This window comes from Pseudophryne corroboree, chromosome 4 (assembly GCF_028390025.1).
Source record: "Pseudophryne corroboree isolate aPseCor3 chromosome 4, aPseCor3.hap2, whole genome shotgun sequence".
In the NCBI taxonomy this organism is placed as follows: domain Eukaryota; kingdom Metazoa; phylum Chordata; class Amphibia; order Anura; family Myobatrachidae; genus Pseudophryne; species Pseudophryne corroboree.
In genome coordinates this window covers 197,363,412-197,384,562 of record NC_086447.1, presented here as the reverse complement: position 1 = coordinate 197,384,562, position 21,151 = coordinate 197,363,412, and the positions used below count along the sequence as shown (strand labels likewise).

The 21,151-nt window shown below is 37.7% G+C and overlaps 24 non-coding genes across 24 annotated transcripts; all 24 read left to right on the top strand.

Moving 5' to 3' along the window:
* The first annotated feature begins 535 nt into the window (after positions 1-535).
* Positions 536-608, top strand: TRNAF-GAA (transfer RNA phenylalanine (anticodon GAA)). Its single transcript has one exon. It is a non-coding gene; the product is annotated as a tRNA-Phe (tRNA).
* Positions 609-1,421: 813 nt separating this feature from the next.
* TRNAF-GAA (transfer RNA phenylalanine (anticodon GAA)) lies at positions 1,422-1,494 on the top strand. Its single transcript has one exon. It is a non-coding gene; the product is annotated as a tRNA-Phe (tRNA).
* Positions 1,495-3,181: 1,687 nt separating this feature from the next.
* TRNAF-GAA (transfer RNA phenylalanine (anticodon GAA)) lies at positions 3,182-3,254 on the top strand. The gene has a single exon. It is a non-coding gene; the product is annotated as a tRNA-Phe (tRNA).
* Positions 3,255-4,067: 813 nt separating this feature from the next.
* TRNAF-GAA (transfer RNA phenylalanine (anticodon GAA)) lies at positions 4,068-4,140 on the top strand. The gene has a single exon. It is a non-coding gene; the product is annotated as a tRNA-Phe (tRNA).
* Positions 4,141-4,735: 595 nt separating this feature from the next.
* TRNAF-GAA (transfer RNA phenylalanine (anticodon GAA)) lies at positions 4,736-4,808 on the top strand. The gene has a single exon. It is a non-coding gene; the product is annotated as a tRNA-Phe (tRNA).
* A 142-nt stretch (positions 4,809-4,950) lies between these two features.
* TRNAF-GAA (transfer RNA phenylalanine (anticodon GAA)) lies at positions 4,951-5,023 on the top strand. Its single transcript has one exon. It is a non-coding gene; the product is annotated as a tRNA-Phe (tRNA).
* Positions 5,024-5,836: 813 nt separating this feature from the next.
* TRNAF-GAA (transfer RNA phenylalanine (anticodon GAA)) lies at positions 5,837-5,909 on the top strand. The gene has a single exon. It is a non-coding gene; the product is annotated as a tRNA-Phe (tRNA).
* Positions 5,910-6,722: 813 nt separating this feature from the next.
* Positions 6,723-6,795, top strand: TRNAF-GAA (transfer RNA phenylalanine (anticodon GAA)). The gene has a single exon. It is a non-coding gene; the product is annotated as a tRNA-Phe (tRNA).
* An 813-nt stretch (positions 6,796-7,608) lies between these two features.
* Positions 7,609-7,681, top strand: TRNAF-GAA (transfer RNA phenylalanine (anticodon GAA)). The gene has a single exon. It is a non-coding gene; the product is annotated as a tRNA-Phe (tRNA).
* An 814-nt stretch (positions 7,682-8,495) lies between these two features.
* On the top strand, positions 8,496-8,568 carry TRNAF-GAA (transfer RNA phenylalanine (anticodon GAA)). The gene has a single exon. It is a non-coding gene; the product is annotated as a tRNA-Phe (tRNA).
* An 811-nt stretch (positions 8,569-9,379) lies between these two features.
* On the top strand, positions 9,380-9,452 carry TRNAF-GAA (transfer RNA phenylalanine (anticodon GAA)). Its single transcript has one exon. It is a non-coding gene; the product is annotated as a tRNA-Phe (tRNA).
* Positions 9,453-10,266: 814 nt separating this feature from the next.
* TRNAF-GAA (transfer RNA phenylalanine (anticodon GAA)) lies at positions 10,267-10,339 on the top strand. The gene has a single exon. It is a non-coding gene; the product is annotated as a tRNA-Phe (tRNA).
* A 143-nt stretch (positions 10,340-10,482) lies between these two features.
* TRNAF-GAA (transfer RNA phenylalanine (anticodon GAA)) lies at positions 10,483-10,555 on the top strand. The gene has a single exon. It is a non-coding gene; the product is annotated as a tRNA-Phe (tRNA).
* Positions 10,556-11,153: 598 nt separating this feature from the next.
* On the top strand, positions 11,154-11,226 carry TRNAF-GAA (transfer RNA phenylalanine (anticodon GAA)). The gene has a single exon. It is a non-coding gene; the product is annotated as a tRNA-Phe (tRNA).
* A 142-nt stretch (positions 11,227-11,368) lies between these two features.
* TRNAF-GAA (transfer RNA phenylalanine (anticodon GAA)) lies at positions 11,369-11,441 on the top strand. Its single transcript has one exon. It is a non-coding gene; the product is annotated as a tRNA-Phe (tRNA).
* Positions 11,442-12,037: 596 nt separating this feature from the next.
* Positions 12,038-12,110, top strand: TRNAF-GAA (transfer RNA phenylalanine (anticodon GAA)). The gene has a single exon. It is a non-coding gene; the product is annotated as a tRNA-Phe (tRNA).
* Positions 12,111-12,252: 142 nt separating this feature from the next.
* Positions 12,253-12,325, top strand: TRNAF-GAA (transfer RNA phenylalanine (anticodon GAA)). Its single transcript has one exon. It is a non-coding gene; the product is annotated as a tRNA-Phe (tRNA).
* Positions 12,326-13,139: 814 nt separating this feature from the next.
* On the top strand, positions 13,140-13,212 carry TRNAF-GAA (transfer RNA phenylalanine (anticodon GAA)). The gene has a single exon. It is a non-coding gene; the product is annotated as a tRNA-Phe (tRNA).
* An 813-nt stretch (positions 13,213-14,025) lies between these two features.
* On the top strand, positions 14,026-14,098 carry TRNAF-GAA (transfer RNA phenylalanine (anticodon GAA)). Its single transcript has one exon. It is a non-coding gene; the product is annotated as a tRNA-Phe (tRNA).
* Positions 14,099-15,781: 1,683 nt separating this feature from the next.
* TRNAF-GAA (transfer RNA phenylalanine (anticodon GAA)) lies at positions 15,782-15,854 on the top strand. Its single transcript has one exon. It is a non-coding gene; the product is annotated as a tRNA-Phe (tRNA).
* Positions 15,855-16,668: 814 nt separating this feature from the next.
* On the top strand, positions 16,669-16,741 carry TRNAF-GAA (transfer RNA phenylalanine (anticodon GAA)). The gene has a single exon. It is a non-coding gene; the product is annotated as a tRNA-Phe (tRNA).
* A 1,683-nt stretch (positions 16,742-18,424) lies between these two features.
* TRNAF-GAA (transfer RNA phenylalanine (anticodon GAA)) lies at positions 18,425-18,497 on the top strand. The gene has a single exon. It is a non-coding gene; the product is annotated as a tRNA-Phe (tRNA).
* An 814-nt stretch (positions 18,498-19,311) lies between these two features.
* Positions 19,312-19,384, top strand: TRNAF-GAA (transfer RNA phenylalanine (anticodon GAA)). Its single transcript has one exon. It is a non-coding gene; the product is annotated as a tRNA-Phe (tRNA).
* A 1,683-nt stretch (positions 19,385-21,067) lies between these two features.
* On the top strand, positions 21,068-21,140 carry TRNAF-GAA (transfer RNA phenylalanine (anticodon GAA)). Its single transcript has one exon. It is a non-coding gene; the product is annotated as a tRNA-Phe (tRNA).
* Positions 21,141-21,151: the final 11 nt, after the last annotated feature.

Below are 21,151 nucleotides of genomic sequence, written 5' to 3'. Positions count from 1 at the left end.
CAGTTTTTGATCTTGAAAAATTTTTTATGTTATTTCAGTTTGCAAAATCTTTAGCTCCAAAAAAAGACATTCTTATCAGTATAGCTTGCCAAAATAGCTCAGTTGTGAGAGCAATAGACTGAAGACCTTAAAATCCCTAGTACGATCGTGGGTTTCCACATGTTTGGGTGTTTGCAGTTTGTTACTGAGTAGCAATTCAGCAAAAAGAAATTTAGCAGCAGAAACTTTCATTTTCAGGTTTCGCCCTCTAGGACACTTGATGTTCTTTCAGTTTGCCTTATCTTAAACACCAAAAAAGACTTTCTAAACGTCAGACTTACACGCAATAGCTCTTTTGTGAGAGCATTAAACTGAAGATCTAAAGGTCCTGGGTTTGATCCCAGGATTCGGCATGTTTAGTTGCTGTATTTTTGTTACAGAATAGCAATTTACCAGCAGAATCTTTCATTATCAGGTGTTGTTCATCAAGAACACTTAATGCTCTTTTTTTCCCCAGCCTAAAACCCCAAATACGGCTTGACATCTTTCACAATTAGCCAAAATAGCTCAGTTGGGAGAGCGTTAGACTGAAGATCTAAAGGTCCCTGGTTCGATCCCGGGTTTCGGCATATTTAGTTGCTGTTTTTTTGTTACAGAATAGCAATTTAGCAGCAGAAACTGCCGTGTTCAGGTTCTGGTCTTCAAGAACATTTCATGTTTTTACAGTTTGCATTATTATTAGCCCCAATAAAATAATTTCTTATTAGTAGAGCTTGGCGAAATAGCTCAGTTGTGACAACATTAGACTGAAGATCTAAGGGTGTCTTGTTCAATCCTGGGGTTTAGCATGGTTGGGTGTTTGCTTTTGCTACTGAATAGCAATTTAGCAGCAAAAACTGTTGTGTTCAGGTTTTGATCTTGAAAAGCATTTTATGTTATTTCAGTTTGCAAAATCTTTAGCTCCTAAAAAAAGACATTCTTATCAGTATAGCTTGCCAAAATAGCTCAGTTGTGAGAACAATAGACTGAAGACCTTAAAATCCCTAGTATGATCGTGGGTTTCCACATGTTTGGGTGTTTGCAGTTTGTTACTGAGTAGCAAGTCAGCAAAAAGAAATTTAGCAGCAGAAACTTTCATTTTCAGGTTTCGCCCTCAAGGACACTTGATGTTCTTTCAGTTTGCCTTATCTTAAACACCAAAAAAGACTTTCTAAACGTCAGACTTACAAACAATAGCTCTTTTGTGAGAGCATTAAACTGAAGATCTAAAGCTCCTGGGTTCGATCCCAGGATTCGGCATGTTTAGTTGCTGTATTTTTGTTACAGAATAGCAATTTACCAGCAGAATCTTTCATTATCAGGTGTTGTTCATCAAGAACACTTAATGCTCTTTTTTTCCCTAGCCTAAAACCCCAAATACGGCTTCACATCTTTCACAAATAGCCGAAATAGCTCAGTTGGTAGAGCGTTAGACTGAAGATCTAAAGGTCCCTGGTTCGATCCCGGGTTTCGGCATATTTAGTTGCTGTTTTTTTTGTTACAGAATAGCAATTTAGCAGCAGAAACTGCCGTGTTCAGGTTCTGGTCTTCAAGTTCATTTCATGTTATTACAGTTTGCATTATTATTAGCCCCAATAAAAGAATTTCTTATTAGTAGAGCTTGGCGAACTAGCTAAGTTGTGAGAACATTAGACTGAAGATCTAAGGGTGTCTTGTTCAATCCTGGGGTTTAGCATGGTTGGGTGTTTGCTTTTGCTACTGAATAGCAATTTAGCAGCAAAAACTGTTGTTTTCAGTTTTTGATCTTGAAAAACATTTTATGTTATTTCAGTTTGCAAAATCTTTAGCACCAAAAAAAGACATTCTTATCAGTATAGCTTGCCAAAATAGCTCAGTTGTGAGAGCAATAGACTGAAGACCTTAAAATCCCTAGTACGATCGTGGGTTTCCACATGTTTGGGTGTTTGCATTTTGTTACTGAGTAGCAATTCAGCAAAAAGAAATTTAGCAGCAGAAACGTTTATTTTCAGGTTTCGCCCTCTAGGACACTTGATGTTCTTTCAGTTTGCCTTATCTTAAACACCAAAAAAGACTTTCCAAATGTCAGACGTAGCTGCAATAGCACATTTGGGAGAGCATTAGACTGAAGATCTATAAGTCCCTGTTTCGATCCCGGGTTTCGGCATGTTTAGTAGCTGTATTTTTGTTACAGAATAGCAATTTACCAGCAGAATCTTTCATTATAAGGTGTTGCTCTTCAATAACACTTGATGCTCTTTTTTTCCCAACCTAAAACCCCAAATACGACTTCACATCTGTCACAATTAACCGAAATAGCTCAGTTGGGAGAGCGTTAGACTGAAGATCTAAAGGTCCCGGGTTTCGGCATATTTAGTTGCTGTTTTTTTTGTTACAGAATAGCAATTTAGCAGCAGAAACTGCCGTGTTCAGGTTCTGGTCTTCAAGAACATTTCATGTTATTACAGTTTGCATTATTATTAGCCCCAATAAAAGAATTTCTTATTAGTAGAGCTTGGCGAAATAGCTCAGTTGTGACAACATTAGACTGAAGATCTAAGGGTGTCTTGTTCAATCCTGGGGTTTAGCATGGTTGGGTGTTTGCTTTTGCTACTGAATAGCAATTTAGCAGCAAAAACTGTTGTGTTCAGGTTTTGATCTTAAAAAGCATTTTATGTTATTTCAGTTTGCAAAATCTTTAGCTCCTAAAAAAAGACATTCTTATCAGTATAGCTTGCCAAAATAGCTCAGTTGTGAGAGCAATAGACTGAAGACCTTAAAATCCCTAGTACGATCGTGGGTTTCCACATGTTTGGGTGTTTGCAGTTTGTTACTGAGTAGCAATTCAGCAAAAAGAAATTTAGCAGCAGGAACTTTCATTTTCAGGTTTCGCCCTCTAGGACACTTGATGTTCTTTCAGTTTGCCTTATCTTAAACACCAAAAAAGACTTTCTAAACGTCAGACTTACACGCAATAGCTCTTTTGTGAGAGCATTAAACTGAAGATCTAAAGGTCCTGGGTTTGATCCCAGGATTCGGCATGTTTAGTTGCTGTATTTTTGTTACAGAATAGCAATTTACCAGCAGAATCTTTCATTATCAGGTGTTGTTCATCAAGAACACTTAATGCTCTTTTTTTTCCCAGCCTAAAATCCCAAATACGGTTTAACATCTTTCACAATTAGCCGAAATAGCTCAGTTGGGAGAGCGTTAGACTGAAGATCTAAAGGTCCCTGGTTCGATCCCGGGTTTCTGCATATTTAGTTGCTGTTTTTTTGTTACAGAATAGCAATTTAGCAGCAGAAACTGCCGTGTTCAGGTTCTGGTCTTCAAGAACATTTCATGTTTTTACAGTTTGCATTATTATTAGCCCCAATAAAATAATTTCTTATTAGTAGAGCTTGGCGAAATAGCTCAGTTGTGACAACATTAGACTGAAGATCTAAGGGTGTCTTGTTCAATCCTGGGGTTTAGCATGGTTGGGTGTTTGCTTTTGCTACTGAATAGCAATTTAGCAGCAAAAACTGTTGTGTTCAGGTTTTGATCTTGAAAAGCATTTTATGTTATTTCAGTTTGCAAAATCTTTAGCTCCTAAAAAAAGACATTCTTATCAGTATAGCTTGCCAAAATAGCTCAGTTGTGAGAGCAATAGACTGAAGACCTTAAAATCCCTAGTATGATCGTGGGTTTCCACATGTTTGGGTGTTTGCAGTTTGTTACTGAGTAGCAAGTCAGCAAAAAGAAATTTAGCAGCAGAAACTTTCATTTTCAGGTTTCGCCCTCTAGGACACTTGATGTTCTTTCAGTTTGCCTTATCTTAAACACCAAAAAACACTCTCTAAACGTCAGACTTACACACAATAGCTCTTTTGTGAGAGCATTAAACTGAAGATCTAAAGCTCCTGGGTTCGATCCCAGGATTCGGCATGTTTAGTTGCTGTATTTTTGTTACAGAATAGCAATTTACCAGCAGAATCTTTCATTATCAGGTGTTGTTCATCAAGAACACTTAATGCTCTTTTTTTCCCCAGCCTAAAACCCCAAATACGGCTTCACATCTTTCACAATTAGTCGAAATAGCTCAGTTGGTAGAGCGTTAGACTGAAGATCTAAAGGTCCCTGGTTCGATCCCGGATTTCTGCATATTTAGTTGCTGTTTTTTGTTACAGAATAGCAATTTAGCAGCAGAAACTGCCGTGTTCAGGTTCTGGTCTTCAAGTTCATTTCATGTTATTACAGTTTGCATTATTATTAGCCCCAATAAAAGAATTTCTTATTAGTAGAGCTTGGCGAAATAGCTCAGTTGTGAGAACATTAGACTGAAGATCTAAGGGTGTCTTGTTCAATCCTGGGGTTTAGCATGGTTGGGTGTTTGCTTTTGCTACTGAATAGCAATTTAGCAGCAAAAACTGTTGCTTTCAGTTTTTGATCTTGAAAAACATTTTATGTTATTTCAGTTTGCAAAATCTTTAGCTTCAAAAAAAGACATTCTTATCAGTATAGCTTGCCAAAATAGCTCAGTTGTGAGAGCAATAGACTGAAGACCTTAAAATCCATAGTACGATCGTGGGTTTCCACATGTTTGGGTGTTTGCATTTTGTTACTGAGTAGCAATTCAGCAAAAAGAAATTTAGCAGCAGAAACATTTATTTTCAGGTTTCGCCCTCTAGGACACTTGATGTTCTTTCAGTTTGCCTTATCTTAAACACCAAAAAAGACTTTCCAAAGGTCAGACGTAGCTGCAATAGCTCATTTGGGAGAGCATTAGACTGAAGATCTATAAGTCCCTGGTTCGATCCCGGGTTTCGGCATGTTTAGTAGCTGTATTTTTGTTACAGAATAGCAATTTACCAGCAGAATCTTTCATTATAAGGTGTTTCTCTTCAAGAACACTTGATGCTCTTTTTTTCCCAACCTAAAACCCCAAATACGACTTCACATCTGTCACAATTAGCCAAAATAGCTCAGTTGGGAGAGCGTTAGACTGAAGATCTAAAAGTCCCTGGTTCAATCCTGGGTTTCGGCATATTTAGTTGCTGTTTTTTTGTTACAGAATAGCAATTTAACAGCAGAAACTGCCGTGTTCAGGTTCTGGTCTTCAAGAACATTTCATGTTATTACAGTTTGCATTATTATTAGCCCCAATAAAAGAATTTCTTATTAGTAGACCTTGGCGAAATAGCTCAGTTGTGACAACATTAGACTGAAGATCTAAGGGTGTCTTGTTCAATCCTGGGGTTTAGCATGGTTGGGTGTTTGCTTTTGCTACTGAATAGCAATTTAGCAGCAAAAACTGTTGTGTTCAGGTTTTGATCTTGAAAAGCATTTTATGTTATTTCAGTTTGCAAAATCTTTAGCTCCTAAAAAAAGACATTCTTATCAGTATAGCTTGCCAAAATAGCTCAGTTGTGAGAGCAATAGACTGAAGACCTTAAAATCCCTAGTACGATCGTGGGTTTCCACATGTTTGGGTGTTTGCAGTTTGTTACTGAGTAGCAATTCAGCAAAAAGAAATTTAGCAGCAGAAACTTTCATTTTCAGGTTTCGCCCTCTAGGACACTTGATGTTCTTTCAGTTTGCCTTATCTTAAACACCAAAAAAGACTTTCTAAACGTCAGACTTACACGCAATAGCTCTTTTGTGAGAGCATTAAACTGAAGATCTAAAGGTCCTGGGTTTGATCCCAGGATTCGGCATGTTTAGTTGCTGTATTTTTGTTACAGAATAGCAATTTACCAGCAGAATCTTTCATTATCAGGTGTTGTTCATCAAGAACACTTAATGCTCTTTTTTTTCCCAGCCTAAAACACCAAATACGGCTTGACATCTTTCATAATTAGCCGAAATAGCTCAGTTGGGAGAGCGTTAGATTGAAGATCTAAAGGTCCCTGGTTCGATCCCGGGTTTCTGCATATTTAGTTGCTGTTTTTTTGTTACAGAATAGCAATTTAGCAGCAGAAACTGCCGTGTTCAGGTTCTGGTCTTCAAGAACATTTCATGTTTTTACAGTTTGCATTATTATTAGCCCCAATAAAATAATTTCTTATTAGTAGAGCTTGGCGAAATAGCTCAGTTGTGACAACATTAGACTGAAGATCTAAGGGTGTCTTGTTCAATCCTGGGGTTTAGCATGGTTGGGTGTTTGCTTTTGCTACTGAATAGCAATTTAGCAGCAAAAACTGTTGTGTTCAGGTTTTGATCTTGAAAAGCATTTTATGTTATTTCAGTTTGCAAAATCTTTAGCTCCTAAAAAAAGACATTCTTATCAGTATAGCTTGCCAAAATAGCTCAGTTGTGAGAGCAATAGACTGAAGACCTTAAAATCCCTAGTATGATCGTGGGTTTCCACATGTTTGGGTGTTTGCAGTTTGTTACTGAGTAGCAAGTCAGCAAAAAGAAATTTAGCAGCAGAAACTTTCATTTTCAGGTTTCGCCCTCTAGGACACTTGATGTTCTTTCAGTTTGCCTTATCTTAAACACCAAAAAACACTTTCTAAACGTCAGACTTACACACAATAGCTCTTTTGTGAGAGCATTAAACTGAAGATCTAAAGCTCCTGGGTTCGATCCCAGGATTCGGCATGTTTAGTTGCTGTATTTTTGTTACAGAATAGCAATTTACCAGCAGAATCTTTCATTATCAGGTGTTGTTCATCAAGAACACTTAATGCTCTTTTTTTCCCCAGCCTAAAACCCCAAATACGGCTTCACATCTTTCACAATTAGTCGAAATAGCTCAGTTGGTAGAACGTTAGACTGAAGATCTAAAGGTCCCTGGTTCGATCCCGGATTTCTGCATATTTAGTTGCTGTTTTTTTGTTACAGAATAGCAATTTAGCAGCAGAAACTGCCGTGTTCAGGTTCTGGTCTTCAAGTTCATTTCATGTTATTACAGTTTGCATTATTATTAGCCCCAATAAAAGAATTTCTTATTAGTAGAGCTTGGCGAAATAGCTCAGTTGTGAGAACATTAGACTGAAGATCTAAGGGTGTCTTGTTCAATCCTGGGGTTTAGCATGGTTGGGTGTTTGCTTTTGCTACTGAATAGCAATTTAGCAGCAAAAACTGTTGTTTTCAGTTTTTGATCTTGAAAAACATTTTATGTTATTTCAGTTTGCAAAATCTTTAGCTCCAAAAAAAAAGACATTTTTATCAGTATAGCTTGCCAAAATAGCTCAGTTGTGAGAGCAATAGACTGAAGACCTTAAAATCCCTAGTACGATCGTGGGTTTCCACATGTTTGGGTGTTTGCATTTTGTTACTGAGTTGCAATTCAGCAAAAAGAAATTTAGCAGCAGAAACGTTTATTTTCAGGTTTCGCCCTCTAGGACACTTGATGTTCTTTCAGTTTGCCTTATCTTAAACACCAAAAAAGACTTTCCAAATGTCAGATGTAGCTGCAATAGCTCATTTGGGAGAGCATTAGACTGAAGATCTATAAGTCCCTTGTTCGATCCCGGGTTTCGGCATGTTTAGTAGCTGTATTTTTGTTACAGAATAGCAATTTACCAGCAGAATCTTTCATTATATGGTGTTGCTCTTCAAGAACACTTGATGCTCTTTTTTTCCCAACCTAAAACCCCAAATACGACTTCACATCTGTCACAATTAGCCGAAGTAGCTCAGTTGGGAGAGCGTTAGACTGAAGATCTAAAGGTCCCTGGTTCGATCCCGGGTTTTGGCATATTTAGTTGCTGTTTTTTTTGTTACAGAATAGCAATTTAGCAGCAGAAACTGCCATGTTCAGGTTCTGGTCTTCAAGAACATTTCATGTTATTACAGTTTGCATTATTATTAGCCCCAATAAAAGAATTTCTTATTAGTAGAGCTTGGCGAAATAGCTCAGTTGTGACAACATTAGACTGAAGATCTAAGGGTGTCTTGTTCAATCCTGGGGTTTAGCATGGTTGGGTGTTTGCTTTTGCTACTGAATAGCAATTTAGCAGCAGAAACTGTTGTGTTCAGGTTTTGATCTTGAAAAGCATTTTATGTTATTTCAGTTTGCAAAATCTTTAGCTCCTAAAAAAAGACATTCTTATCAGTATAGCTTGCCAAAATAGCTCAGTTGTGAGAGCAATAGACTGAAGACCTTAAAATCCCTAGTACGATCGTGGGTTTCCACATGTTTGGGTGTTTGCAGTTTGTTACTGAGTAGCAATTCAGCAAAAAGAAATTTAGCAGCAGAAACTTTCATTTTCAGGTTTCGCCCTCTAGGACACTTGATGTTCTTTCAGTTTGCCTTATCTTGAACACCAAAAAAGACTTTCTAAACGTCAGACTTACACGCAATATCTCTTTTGTGAGAGCATTCAACTGAAGATCTAAAGGTCCTGGGTTCGATCCCAGGATTCGGCATGTTTAGTTGCTGTATTTTTGTTACAGAATAGCAATTTACCAGCAGAATCTTTCATTATCAGGTGTTGTTCATCAAGAACACTTAATGCTCTTTTTTTCCCCAGCCTAAAACCCCAAATACGGCTTGACATCTTTCACAATTAGCCGAAATAGCTCATTTGGGAGAGTGTTAGACTGAAGATCTAAAGGTCCCTGGTTCAATACCGGGTTTCGGCATATTTAGTTGCTGGTTTTTTGTTACAGAATGGCAATTTAGCAGCAGAAACTGCCGTGTTCAGGTTCTGGTCTTCAAGAACATTTCATGTTTTTACAGTTTGCATTATTATTAGCCCCAATAAAAGAATTTCTTATTAGTAGAGCTTGGCGAAATAGCTCAGTTGTGAGAACATTAGACTGAAGATCTAAGGGTGTCTTGTTCAATCCTGGGGTTTAGCATGGTTGGGTGTTTGCTTTTGCTACTGAATAGCAATTTAGCAGCAAAAACTGTTGTTTTCAGTTTTTGATCTTGAAAAACATTTTATGTTATTTCAGTTTGCAAAATCTTTAGCTCCAAAAGAAGACATTCTTATCAGTATAGCTTGCCAAAATAGCTCAGTTGTGAGAGCAATAGACTGAAGACCTTAAAATCCCTAGTACGATTGTGGGTTTCCACATGTTTGGGTGTTTGCAGTTTGTTACTGAGTAGCAATTCAGCAAAAAGAAATTTAGCAGCAGAAACTTTCATTTTCAGGTTTCGCCCTCTAGGACACTTGATGTTCTTTCAGTTTGCCTTATCTTAAACACCAAAAAAGACTTTCCAAATGTCAGACGTAGCTGCAATAGCTCATTTGGGAGAGCATTAGAATGAAGATCTATAAGTCCCTGGTTCGATCCCGGGTTTCGGCATGTTTAGTAGCTGTATTTTTGTTACAGAATAGCAATTTACCAGCAGAATCTTTCATTATAAGGTGTTGCTCTTCAAGAACACTTGATGCTCTTTTTTTCCCAACCTAAAACCCCAAATACGACTTAACATCTGTCAGAATTAGCCGAAATAGCTCAGTTGGGAGAGCGTTAGACTGAAGATCTAAAGGTCCCTGGTTCGATCCCGGGTTTCGGCGTATTTAGTTGCGGTTTTTTTTGTTACAGAATAGCAATTTAGCAGCAGAAACTGCCGTGTTCAGGTTCTGGTCTTCAAGAACATTTCATGTTATTACAGTTTGCATTATTATTAGCCCCAATAAAAGAATTTCTTATTAGTAGACCTTGGCGAAATAGCTCAGTTGTGACAACATTAGACTGAAGATCTAAGGGTGTCTTGTTCAATCCTGGGGTTTAGCATGGTTGGGTGTTTGCTTTTGCTACTGAATAGCAATTTAGCAGCAAAAACTGTTGTGTTCAGGTTTTGATCTTGAAAAGCATTTTATGTTATTTCAGTTTGCAAAATCTTTAGCTCCTAAAAAAAGACATTCTTATCAGTATAGCTTGCCAAAATAGCTCAGTTGTGAGAGCAATAGACTGAAGACCTTAAAATCCCTAGTACGATCGTGGGTTTCCACATGTTTGGGTGTTTGCAGTTTGTTACTGAGTAGCAATTCAGCAAAAAGAAATTTAGCAGCAGAAACTTTCATTTTCAGGTTTCGCCCTCTAGGACACTTGATGTTCTTTCAGTTTGCCTTATCTTAAACACCAAAAAAGACTTTCTAAACGTCAGACTTACACGCAATAGCTCTTTTGTGAGAGCATTAAACTGAAGATCTAAAGGTCCTGGGTTTGATCCCAGGATTCGGCATGTTTAGTTGCTGTATTTTTGTTACAGAATAGCAATTTACCAGCAGAATCTTTCATTATCAGGTGTTGTTCATCAAGAACACTTAATGCTCTTTTTTTCCCCAGCCTAAAACCCCAAATACGGCTTGACATTTTTCACAATTAGCCGAAATAGCTCAGTTGGGAGAGCGTTAGACTGAAGATCTAAAGGTCCCTGTTTCGATCCTGGGTTTCGGCATATTTAGTTGCTGTTTTTTTTGTTACAGAATAGCAATTTACCAGCAGAATCTTTCATTATAAAGTGTTGCTCTTCAAGAACACTTGATGCTCTTTTTTTCCCAACCTAAAACCCCAAATACGACTTCACATCTGTCACAATTAGCCGAAATAGCTCAGTTGGGAGAGCGTTAGACTGAAGATCTAAAGGTCCCTGGTTCGATCCCGGGTTTCGGCATATTTAGTTGCTGTTTTTTTTTGTTACAGAATAGCAATTTAGCAGCAGAAACTGCCGTGTTCAGGTTCTGGTCTTCAAGAACATTTCATGTTATTACAGTTTGCATTATTATTAGCCCCAATAAAAGAATTTCTTATTAGTAGAGCTTGGCGAAATAGCTCAGTTGTGAGAACATTAGACTGAAGATCTAAGGGTGTCTTGTTCAATCCTGGGGTTTAGCATGGTTGGGTGTTTGCTTTTGCTACTGAATAGCAATTTAGCAGCAAAAACTGTTGTTTTCAGTTTTTGATCTTGAAAAACATTTTATGTTATTTCAGTTTGCAAAATCTTTAGCTTCAAAAAAAGACATTCTTATCAGTATAGCTTGCCAAAATAGCTCAGTTGTGAGAGCAATAGACTGAAGACCTTAAAATCCCTAGTACGATCGTGGGTTTCTACATGTTTGGGTGTTTGCATTTTGTTACTGAGTAGCAATTCAGCAAAAAGAAATTTAGCAGCAGAAACGTTTATTTTCAGGTTTCGCCCTCTAGGACACTTGATGTTCTTTCAGTTTGCCTTTTCTTAAACACCAAAAAAGACTTTCCAAAGGTCAGACGTAGCTGCAATAGCTCATTTGGGAGAGCATTAGACTGAAGATCTATAAGTCCCTGGTTCGATCCCGGGTTTCGGCATGTTTAGTAGCTGTATTTTTGTTACAGAATAGCAATTTACCAGCAGAATCTTTCATTATAAGGTGTTTCTCTTCAAGAACACTTGATGCTCTTTTTTTCCCAACCTAAAACCCCAAATACGACTTCACATCTGTCACAATTAGCCGAAATAGCTCAGTTGGGAGAGCGTTAGACTGAAGATCTAAAAGTCCCTGGTTCGATCCTGGGTTTCGGCATATTTAGGTGCTGTTTTTTTGTTACAGAATAGCAATTTAACAGCAGAAACTGCCGTGTTCAGGTTCTGGTCTTCAAGAACATTTCATGTTATTACAGTTTGCATTATTATTAGCCCCAATAAAAGAATTTCTTATTAGTAGAGCTTGGCGAAATAGCTCAGTTGTGACAACATTAGACTGAAGATCTAAGGGTGTCTTGTTCAATCCTGGGGTTTAGCATGGTTGGGTGTTTGCTTTTGCTACTGAATAGCAATTTAGCAGCAAAAACTGTTGTTTTCAGTTTTTGATCTTGAAAAACATTTTATGTTATTTCAGTTTGCAAAATCTTTAGCTCCAAAAGAAGACATTCTTATCAGTATAGCTTGCCAAAATAGCTCAGTTGTGAGAGCAATAGACTGAAGACCTTAAAATCCCTAGTACGATCGTGGGTTTCCACATGTTTGGGTGTTTGCATTTTGTTACTGAGTAGCAATTCAGCAAAAAGAAATTTAGCAGCAGAAACGTTTATTTTCAGGTTTCGCCCTCTAGGACACTTGATGTTCTTTCAGTTTGCCTTATCTTAAACACCAAAAAAGACTTTCCAAATGTCAGACGTAGCTGCAATAGCTCATTTGGGAGAGCATTAGACTGAAGATCTATAAGTCCCTGGTTCGATCCCGGGTTTCGGCATGTTTAGTAGCTGTATTTTTGTTACAGAATAGCAATTTAACAGCAGAATCTTTCATTATAAGGTGTTGCTCTTCAAGAACACTTGATGCTCTTTTTTTCCCAACCTAAAACCCCAAATACGACTTCACATCTGTCACAATTAGCCGAAGTAGCTCAGTTGGGAGAGCGTTAGACTGAAGATCTAAAGGTCCCTGGTTCGATCCCGGGTTTCGGCATATTTAGTTGCTGTTTTTTTTGTTACAGAATAGCAATTTAGCAGCAGAAACTGCCGTGTTCAGGTTCTGGTCTTCAAGAACATTTCATGTTATTACAGTTTGCATTATTATTAGCCTCAATAAAAGAATTTCTTATTAGTAGAGCTTGGCGAAATAGCTCAGTTGTGACAACATTAGACTGAAGATCTAAGGGTGTCTTGTTCAATCCTGGGGTTTAGCATGGTTGGGTGTTTGCTTTTGCTACTGAATAGCAATTTAGCAGCAAAAACTGTTGTGTTCAGGTTTTGATCTTGAAAAGCATTTTATGTTATTTCAGTTTGCAAAATCTTTAGCTCCTAAAAAAAGACATTCTTATCAGTATAGCTTGCCAAAATAGCTCAGTTGTGAGAGCAATAGACTGAAGACCTTAAAATCCCTAGTACGATCGTGGGTTTCCACATGTTTGGGTGTTTGCAGTTTGTTACTGAGTAGCAATTCAGCAAAAAGAAATTTAGCAGCAGAAACTTTCATTTTCAGGTTTCGCCCTCTAGGACACTTGATGTTCTTTCAGTTTGCCTTATCTTAAACACCAAAAAAGACTTTCTAAACGTCAGACTTACACGCAATAGCTCTTTTGTGAGAGCATTAAACTGAAGATCTAAAGGTCCTGGGTTTGATCCCAGGATTCGGCATGTTTAGTTGCTGTATTTTTGTTACAGAATAGCAATTTACCAGCAGAATCTTTCATTATCAGGTGTTGTTCATCAAGAACACTTAATGCTCTTTTTTTTCCCAGCCTAAAACCCCAAATACGGCTTGACATCTTTCATAATTAGCCGAAATAGCTCAGTTGGGAGAGCGTTAGACTGAAGATCTAAAGGTCCCTGGTTCGATCCTGGGTTTCTGCATATTTAGTTGCTGTTTTTTTGTTACAGAATAGCAATTTAGCAGCAGAAACTGCCGTGTTCAGGTTCTGGTCTTAAAGAACATTTCATGTTTTTACAGTTTGCATTATTATTAGCCCCAATAAAATAATTTCTTATTAGTAGAGCTTGGCAAAATAGCTCAGTTGTGACAACATTAGACTGAAGATCTAAGGGTGTCTTGTTCAATCCTGGGGTTTAGCATGGTTGGGTGTTTGCTTTTGCTACTGAATAGCAATTTAGCAGCAAAAACTGTTGTGTTCAGGTTTTGATCTTGAAAAGCATTTTATGTTATTTCAGTTTGCAAAATCTTTAGCTCCTAAAAAAAGACATTCTTATCAGTATAGCTTGCCAAAATAGCTCAGTTGTGAGAGCAATAGACTGAAGACCTTAAAATCCCTAGTATGATCGTGCGTTTCCACATGTTTGGGTGTTTGCAGTTTGTTACTGAGTAGCAAGTCAGCAAAAAGAAATTTAGCAGCAGAAACTTTCATTTTCAGGTTTCGCCCTCTAGGACACTTGATGTTCTTTCAGTTTGCCTTATCTTAAACACCAAAAAACACTTTCTAAACGTCAGACTTACACACAATAGCTCTTTTGTGAGAGCATTAAACTGAAGATCTAAAGCTCCTGGGTTCGATCCCAGGATTCGGCATGTTTAGTTGCAGTATTTTTGTTACAGAATAGCAATTTACCAGCAGAATCTTTCATTATCAGGTGTTGTTCATCAAGAACACTTAATGCTCTTTTTTTCCCCAGCCTAAAACCCCAAATACGGCTTCACATCTTTCACAATTAGTCGAAATAGCTCAGTTGGTAGAACGTTAGACTGAAGATCTAAAGGTCCCTGGTTCGATCCCGGATTTCTGCATATTTAGTTGCTGTTTTTTTGTTACAGAATAGCAATTTAGCAGCAGAAACTGCCGTGTTCAGGTTCTGGTCTTCAAGTTCATTTCATGTTATTACAGTTTGCATTATTATTAGCCCCAATAAAAGAATTTCTTATTAGTAGAGCTTGGCGAAATAGCTCAGTTGTGAGAACATTAGACTGAAGATCTAAGGGTGTCTTGTTCAATCCTGGGGTTTAGCATGGTTGGGTGTTTGCTTTTGCTACTGAATAACAATTTAGCAGCAAAAATTGTTGTTTTCAGTTTTTGATCTTGAAAAACATTTTATGTTATTTCAGTTTGCAAAATCTTTAGCTCCAAAAAAAGACATTTTTATCAGTATAGCTTGCCAAAATAGCTCAGTTGTGAGAGCAATAGACTGAAGACCTTAAAATCCCTAGTACGATCGTGGGTTTCCACATGTTTGGGTGTTTGCATTTTGTTACTGAGTAGCAATTCAGCAAAAAGAAATTTAGCAGCAGAAACGTTTATTTTCAGGTTTTGCCCTCTAGGACACTTGATGTTCTTTCAGTTTGCCTTATCTTAAACACCAAAAAAGACTTTCCAAATGTCAGACGTAGCTGCAATAGCTCATTTGGGAGACCATTAGACTGAAGATCTATAAGTCCCTGGTTCGATCTCGGGTTTCGGCATGTTTAGTAGCTGTATTTTTGTTACAGAATAGCAATTTACCAGCAGATTCTTTCATTATAAGGTGTTGCTCTTCATGAACACTTGATGCTCTTTTTTCCCAACCTAAAACCCCAAATACAACTTCACATCTGTCACAATTAGCCAAAGTAGCTCAGTTGGGAGAGCGTCAGACTGAAGATCTAAAGGTCCCGGGTTTCGGCATATTTAGTTGCTGTTTTTTTTGTTACAGAATAGCAATTTAGCAGCAGAAACTGCCGTGTTCAGGTTCTGGTCTTCAAGAACATTTCATGTTATTACAGTTTGCATTATTATTAGCCCCAATAAAATAATTTCTTATTAGTAGAGCTTGGCGAAATAGCTCAGTTGTGAGAACATTAGACTGCAGATCTAAGGGTGTCTTGTTCAATCCTGGGGTTTAGCATGGTTGGGTGTTTGCTTTTGCTACTGAATAGCAATTTAGCAGCAAAAGCTGTTGTTTTCAGTTTTTGATCTTGAAAAACATATTATGTTATTTCAGTTTGCAAAATCTTTAGCTCCAAAAAAAGACATTTTTATCAGTATAGCTTGCCAAAATAGCTCAGTTGTGAGAGCAATAGACTGAAGACCTTAAAATCCCTAGTACGATCGTGGGTTTCCACATGTTTGGGTGTTTGCATTTTGTTACTCAGTAGCAATTTAGCAAAAAGAAATTTAGCAGCAGAAACTTTTATTTTCAGGTTTCGCCCTCTAGGACACTTGATGTCCTTTCAGTTTGCCTTATCTTAAACACCAAAAAAGACTTTCCAAATGTCAGATGTAGCTGCAATAGCTCATTTGTGAGAGCATTAGACTGAAGATCTATAAGTCCCTGGTTCGATCCCGGGTTTCGGCATGTTTAGTAGCTGTATTTTTGTTACAGAATAGCAATTTACCAGCAGAATCTTTCATTATAAGGTGTTGCTCTTCAAGAACACTTGATGCTCTTTTTTTCCCAACCTAAAACCCCAAATACGACTTCACATCTGTCGCAATTAGCCGAAGTAGCTCAGTTGGGAGAGCGTTAGACTGAAGATCTAAAGGTCCCTGGTTCGATCCTGGGTTTCGGCATATTTAGTTGCTGTTTTTTTTGTTACAGAATAGCAATTTAGCAGCAGAAACTGCCGTGTTCAGGTTCTGGTCTTCAAGAACATTTCATGTTATTACAGTTTGCATTATTATTAGCCCCAATAAAAGAATTTCTTATTAGTAGAGCTTGGCGAAATAGCTCAGTTGTGACAACATTAGACTGAAGATCTAAGGGTGTCTTGTTCAATCCTGGGGTTTAGCATGGTTGGGTGTTTGCTTTTGCTACTGAATAGCAATTTAGCAGCAAAAACTGTTGTGTTCAGGTTTTGATCTTGAAAAGCATTTTATGTTATTTCAGTTTGCAAAATCTTTAGCTCCTAAAAAAAGACATTCTTATCAGTATAGCTTGCCAAAATAGCTCAGTTGTGAGAGCAATAGACTGAAGACCTTAAAATCCCTAGTGCGATCGTGGGTTTCCACATGTTTGGGTGTTTGCAGTTTGTTACTGAGTAGCAATTCAGCAAAAAGAAATTTAGCAGCAGAAACTTTCATTTTCAGGTTTCGCCCTCTAGGACACTTGATGTTCTTTCAGTTTGCCTTATCTTAAACACCAAAAAAGACTTTCTAAACGTCAGACTTACACGCAATATCTCTTTTGTGAGAGCATTAAACTGAAGATCTAAAGGTCCTGGGTTTGATCCCAGGATTCGGCATGTTTAGTTGCTGTATTTTTGTTACAGAATAGCAATTTACCAGCAGAATCTTTCATTATCAGGTGTTGTTCATCAAGAACACTTAATGCTCTTTTTTTTCCCAGCCTAAAACCCCAAATACGGCTTGACATCTTTCTCAATTAGCCGAAATAGCTCAGTTGGGAGAGCTTTAGACTGAAGATCTAAAGGTCCCTGGTTCGATCCTGGGTTTCTGCATATTTAGTTGCTGTTTTTTTGTTACAGAATAGCAATTTAGCAGCAGAAACTGCCGTGTTCAGGTTCTGGTCTTCAAGATCATTTCATGTTATTACAGTTTGCATTATTATTAGCCCCAATAAAAGAATTTCTTATTAGTAGAGCTTGGCGAAATAGCTCAGTTGTGAGAACATTAGACTGAAGATCTAAGGGTGTCTTGTTCAATCCTGGGGTTTAGCATGGTTGGGTGTTTGCTTTTGCTACTGAATAACAATTTAGCAGCAAAAATTGTTGTTTTCAGTTTTTGATCTTGAAAAACATTTTATGTTATTTCAGTTTGCAAAATCTTTAGCTCCAAAAAAAGACATTTTTATCAGTATAGCTTGCCAAAATAGCTCAGTTGTGAGAGCAATAGACTGAAGACCTTAAAATCCCTAGTACGATCGTGGGTTTCCACATGTTTGGGTGTTTGCATTTTGTTACTGAGTAGCAATTCAGCAAAAAGAAATTTAGCAGCAGAAACGTTTATTTTCAGGTTTTGCCCTCTAGGACACTTGATGTTCTTTCAGTTTGCCTTATCTTAAACACCAAAAAAGACTTTCCAAATGTCAGACGTAGCTGCAATAGCTCATTTGGGAGACCATTAGACTGAAGATCTATAAGTCCCTGGTTCGATCTCGGGTTTCGGCATGTTTAGTAGCTGTATTTTTGTTACAGAATAGCAATTTACCAGCAGATTCTTTCATTATAAGGTGTTGCTCTTCATGAACACTTGATGCTCTTTTTTCCCAACCTAAAACCCCAAATACAACTTCACATCTGTCACAATTAGCCAAAGTAGCTCAGTTGGGAGAGCGTCAGACTGAAGATCTAAAGGTCCCGGGTTTCGGCATATTTAGTTGCTGTTTTTTTTGTTACAGAATAGCAATTTAGCAGCAGAAACTGCCGTGTTCAGGTTCTGGTCTTCAAGAACATTTCATGTTATTACAGTTTGCATTATTATTAGCCCCAATAAAAGAATTTCTTATTAGTAGAGCTTGGCGAAATAGCTCAGTTGTGAGAACATTAGACTGCAGATCTAAGGGTGTCTTGTTCAATCCTGGGGTTTAGCATGGTTGGGTGTTTGCTTTTGCTACTGAATAGCAATTTAGCAGCAAAAGCTGTTGTTTTCAGTTTTTGATCTTGAAAAACATATTATGTTATTTCAGTTTGCAAAATCTTTAGCTCCAAAAAAAGACATTTTTATCAGTATAGCTTGCCAAAATAGCTCAGTTGTGAGAGCAATAGACTGAAGACCTTAAAATCCCTAGTACGATCGTGGGTTTCCACATGTTTGGGTGTTTGCATTTTGTTACTCAGTAGCAATTTAGCAAAAAGAAATTTAGCAGCAGAAACTTTTATTTTCAGGTTTCGCCCTCTAGGACACTTGATGTCCTTTCAGTTTGCCTTATCTTAAACACCAAAAAAGACTTTCCAAATGTCAGATGTAGCTGCAATAGCTCATTTGTGAGAGCATTAGACTGAAGATCTATAAGTCCCTGGTTCGATCCCGGGTTTCGGCATGTTTAGTAGCTGTATTTTTGTTACAGAATAGCAATTTACCAGCAGAATCTTTCATTATAAGGTGTTGCTCTTCAAGAACACTTGATGCTCTTTTTTTCCCAACCTAAAACCCCAAATACGACTTCACATCTGTCGCAATTAGCCGAAGTAGCTCAGTTGGGAGAGCGTTAGACTGAAGATCTAAAGGTCCCTGGTTCGATCCTGGGTTTCGGCATATTTAGTTGCTGTTTTTTTTGTTACAGAATAGCAATTTAGCAGCAGAAACTGCCGTGTTCAGGTTCTGGTCTTCAAGAACATTTCATGTTATTACAGTTTGCATTATTATTAGCCCCAATAAAAGAATTTCTTATTAGTAGAGCTTGGCGAAATAGCTCAGTTGTGACAACATTAGACTGAAGATCTAAGGGTGTCTTGTTCAATCCTGGGGTTTAGCATGGTTGGGTGTTTGCTTTTGCTACTGAATAGCAATTTAGCAGCAAAAACTGTTGTGTTCAGGTTTTGATCTTGAAAAGCATTTTATGTTATTTCAGTTTGCAAAATCTTTAGCTCCTAAAAAAAGACATTCTTATCAGTATAGCTTGCCAAAATAGCTCAGTTGTGAGAGCAATAGACTGAAGACCTTAAAATCCCTAGTGCGATCGTGGGTTTCCACATGTTTGGGTGTTTGCAGTTTGTTACTGAGTAGCAATTCAGCAAAAAGAAATTTAGCAGCAGAAACTTTCATTTTCAGGTTTCGCCCTCTAGGACACTTGATGTTCTTTCAGTTTGCCTTATCTTAAACACCAAAAAAGACTTTCTAAACGTCAGACTTACACGCAATATCTCTTTTGTGAGAGCATTAAACTGAAGATCTAAAGGTCCTGGGTTTGATCCCAGGATTCGGCATGTTTAGTTGCTGTATTTTTGTTACAGAATAGCAATTTACCAGCAGAATCTTTCATTATCAGGTGTTGTTCATCAAGAACACTTAATGCTCTTTTTTTTCCCAGCCTAAAACCCCAAATACGGCTTGACATCTTTCTCAATTAGCCGAAATAGCTCAGTTGGGAGAGCTTTAGACTGAAGATCTAAAGGTCCCTGGTTCGATCCTGGGTTTCTGCATATTTAGTTGCTGTTTTTTTGTTACAGAATAGCAATTTAGCAGCAGAAACTGCCGTGTTCAGGTTCTGGTCTTCAAGATCATTTCATGTTATTACAGTTTGCATTATTATTAGCCCCAATAAAAGAATTTCTTATTAGTAGAGCTTGGCGAAATAGCTCAGTTGTGAGAACATTAGACTGAAGATCTAAGGGTGTCTTGTTCAATCCTGGGGTTTAGCATGGTTGGGTGTTTGCTTTTGCTACTGAATAACAATTTAGCAGCAAAAATTGTTGTTTTCAGTTTTTGATCTTGAAAAACATTTTATGTTATTTCAGTTTGCAAAATCTTTAGCTCCAAAAAAAGACATTTTTATCAGTATAGCTTGCCAAAATAGCTCAGTTGTGAGAGCAATAGACTGAAGACCTTAAAATCCCTAGTACGATCGTGGGTTTCCACATGTTTGGGTGTTTGCATTTTGTTACTGAGTAGCAATTCAGCAAAAAGAAATTTAGCAGCAGAAACGTTTATTTTCAGGTTTTGCCCTCTAGGACACTTGATGTTCTTTCAGTTTGCCTTATCTTAAACACCAAAAAAGACTTTCCAAATGTCAGACGTAGCTGCAATAGCTCATTTGGGAGACCATTAGACTGAAGATCTATAAGTCCCTGGTTCGATCTCGGGTTTCGGCATGTTTAGTAGCTGTATTTTTGTTACAGAATAGCAATTTACCAGCAGATTCTTTCATTATAAGGTGTTGCTCTTCATGAACACTTGATGCTCTTTTTTCCCAACCTAAAACCCCAAATACAACTTCACATCTGTCACAATTAGCCAAAGTAGCTCAGTTGGGAGAGCGTCAGACTGAAGATCTAAAGGTCCCGGGTTTCGGCATATTTAGTTGCTGTTTTTTTTGTTACAGAATAGCAATTTAGCAGCAGAAACTGCCGTGTTCAGGTTCTGGTCTTCAAGAACATTTCATGTTATTACAGTTTGCATTATTATTAGCCCCAATAAAATAATTTCTTATTAGTAGAGCTTGGCGAAATAGCTCAGTTGTGAGAACATTAGACTGCAGATCTAAGGGTGTCTTGTTCAATCCTGGGGTTTAGCATGGTTGGGTGTTTGCTTTTGCTACTGAATAGCAATTTAGCAGCAAAAGCTGTTGTTTTCAGTTTTTGATCTTGAAAAACATATTATGTTATTTCAGTTTGCAAAATCTTTAGCTCCAAAAAAAGACATTTTTATCAGTATAGCTTGCCAAAATAGCTCAGTTGTGAGAGCAATAGACTGAAGACCTTAAAATCCCTAGTACGATCGTGGGTTTCCACATGTTTGGGTGTTTGCATTTTGTTACTCAGTAGCAATTTAGCAAAAAGAAATTTAGCAGCAGAAACTTTTATTTTCAGGTTTCGCCCTCTAGGACACTTGATGTCCTTTCAGTTTGCCTTATCTTAAACACCAAAAAAGACTTTCCAAATGTCAGATGTAGCTGCAATAGCTCATTTGTGAGAGCATTAGACTGAAGATCTATAAGTCCCTGGTTCGATCCCGGGTTTCGGCATGTTTAGTAGCTGTATTTTTGTTACAGAATAGCAATTTACCAGCAGAATCTTTCATTATAAGGTGTTGCTCTTCAAGAACACTTGATGCTCTTTTTTTCCCAACCTAAAACCCCAAATACGACTTCACATCTGTCGCAATTAGCCGAAGTAGCTCAGTTGGGAGAGCGTTAGACTGAAGATCTAAAGGTCCCTGGTTCGATCCTGGGTTTCGGCATATTTAGTTGC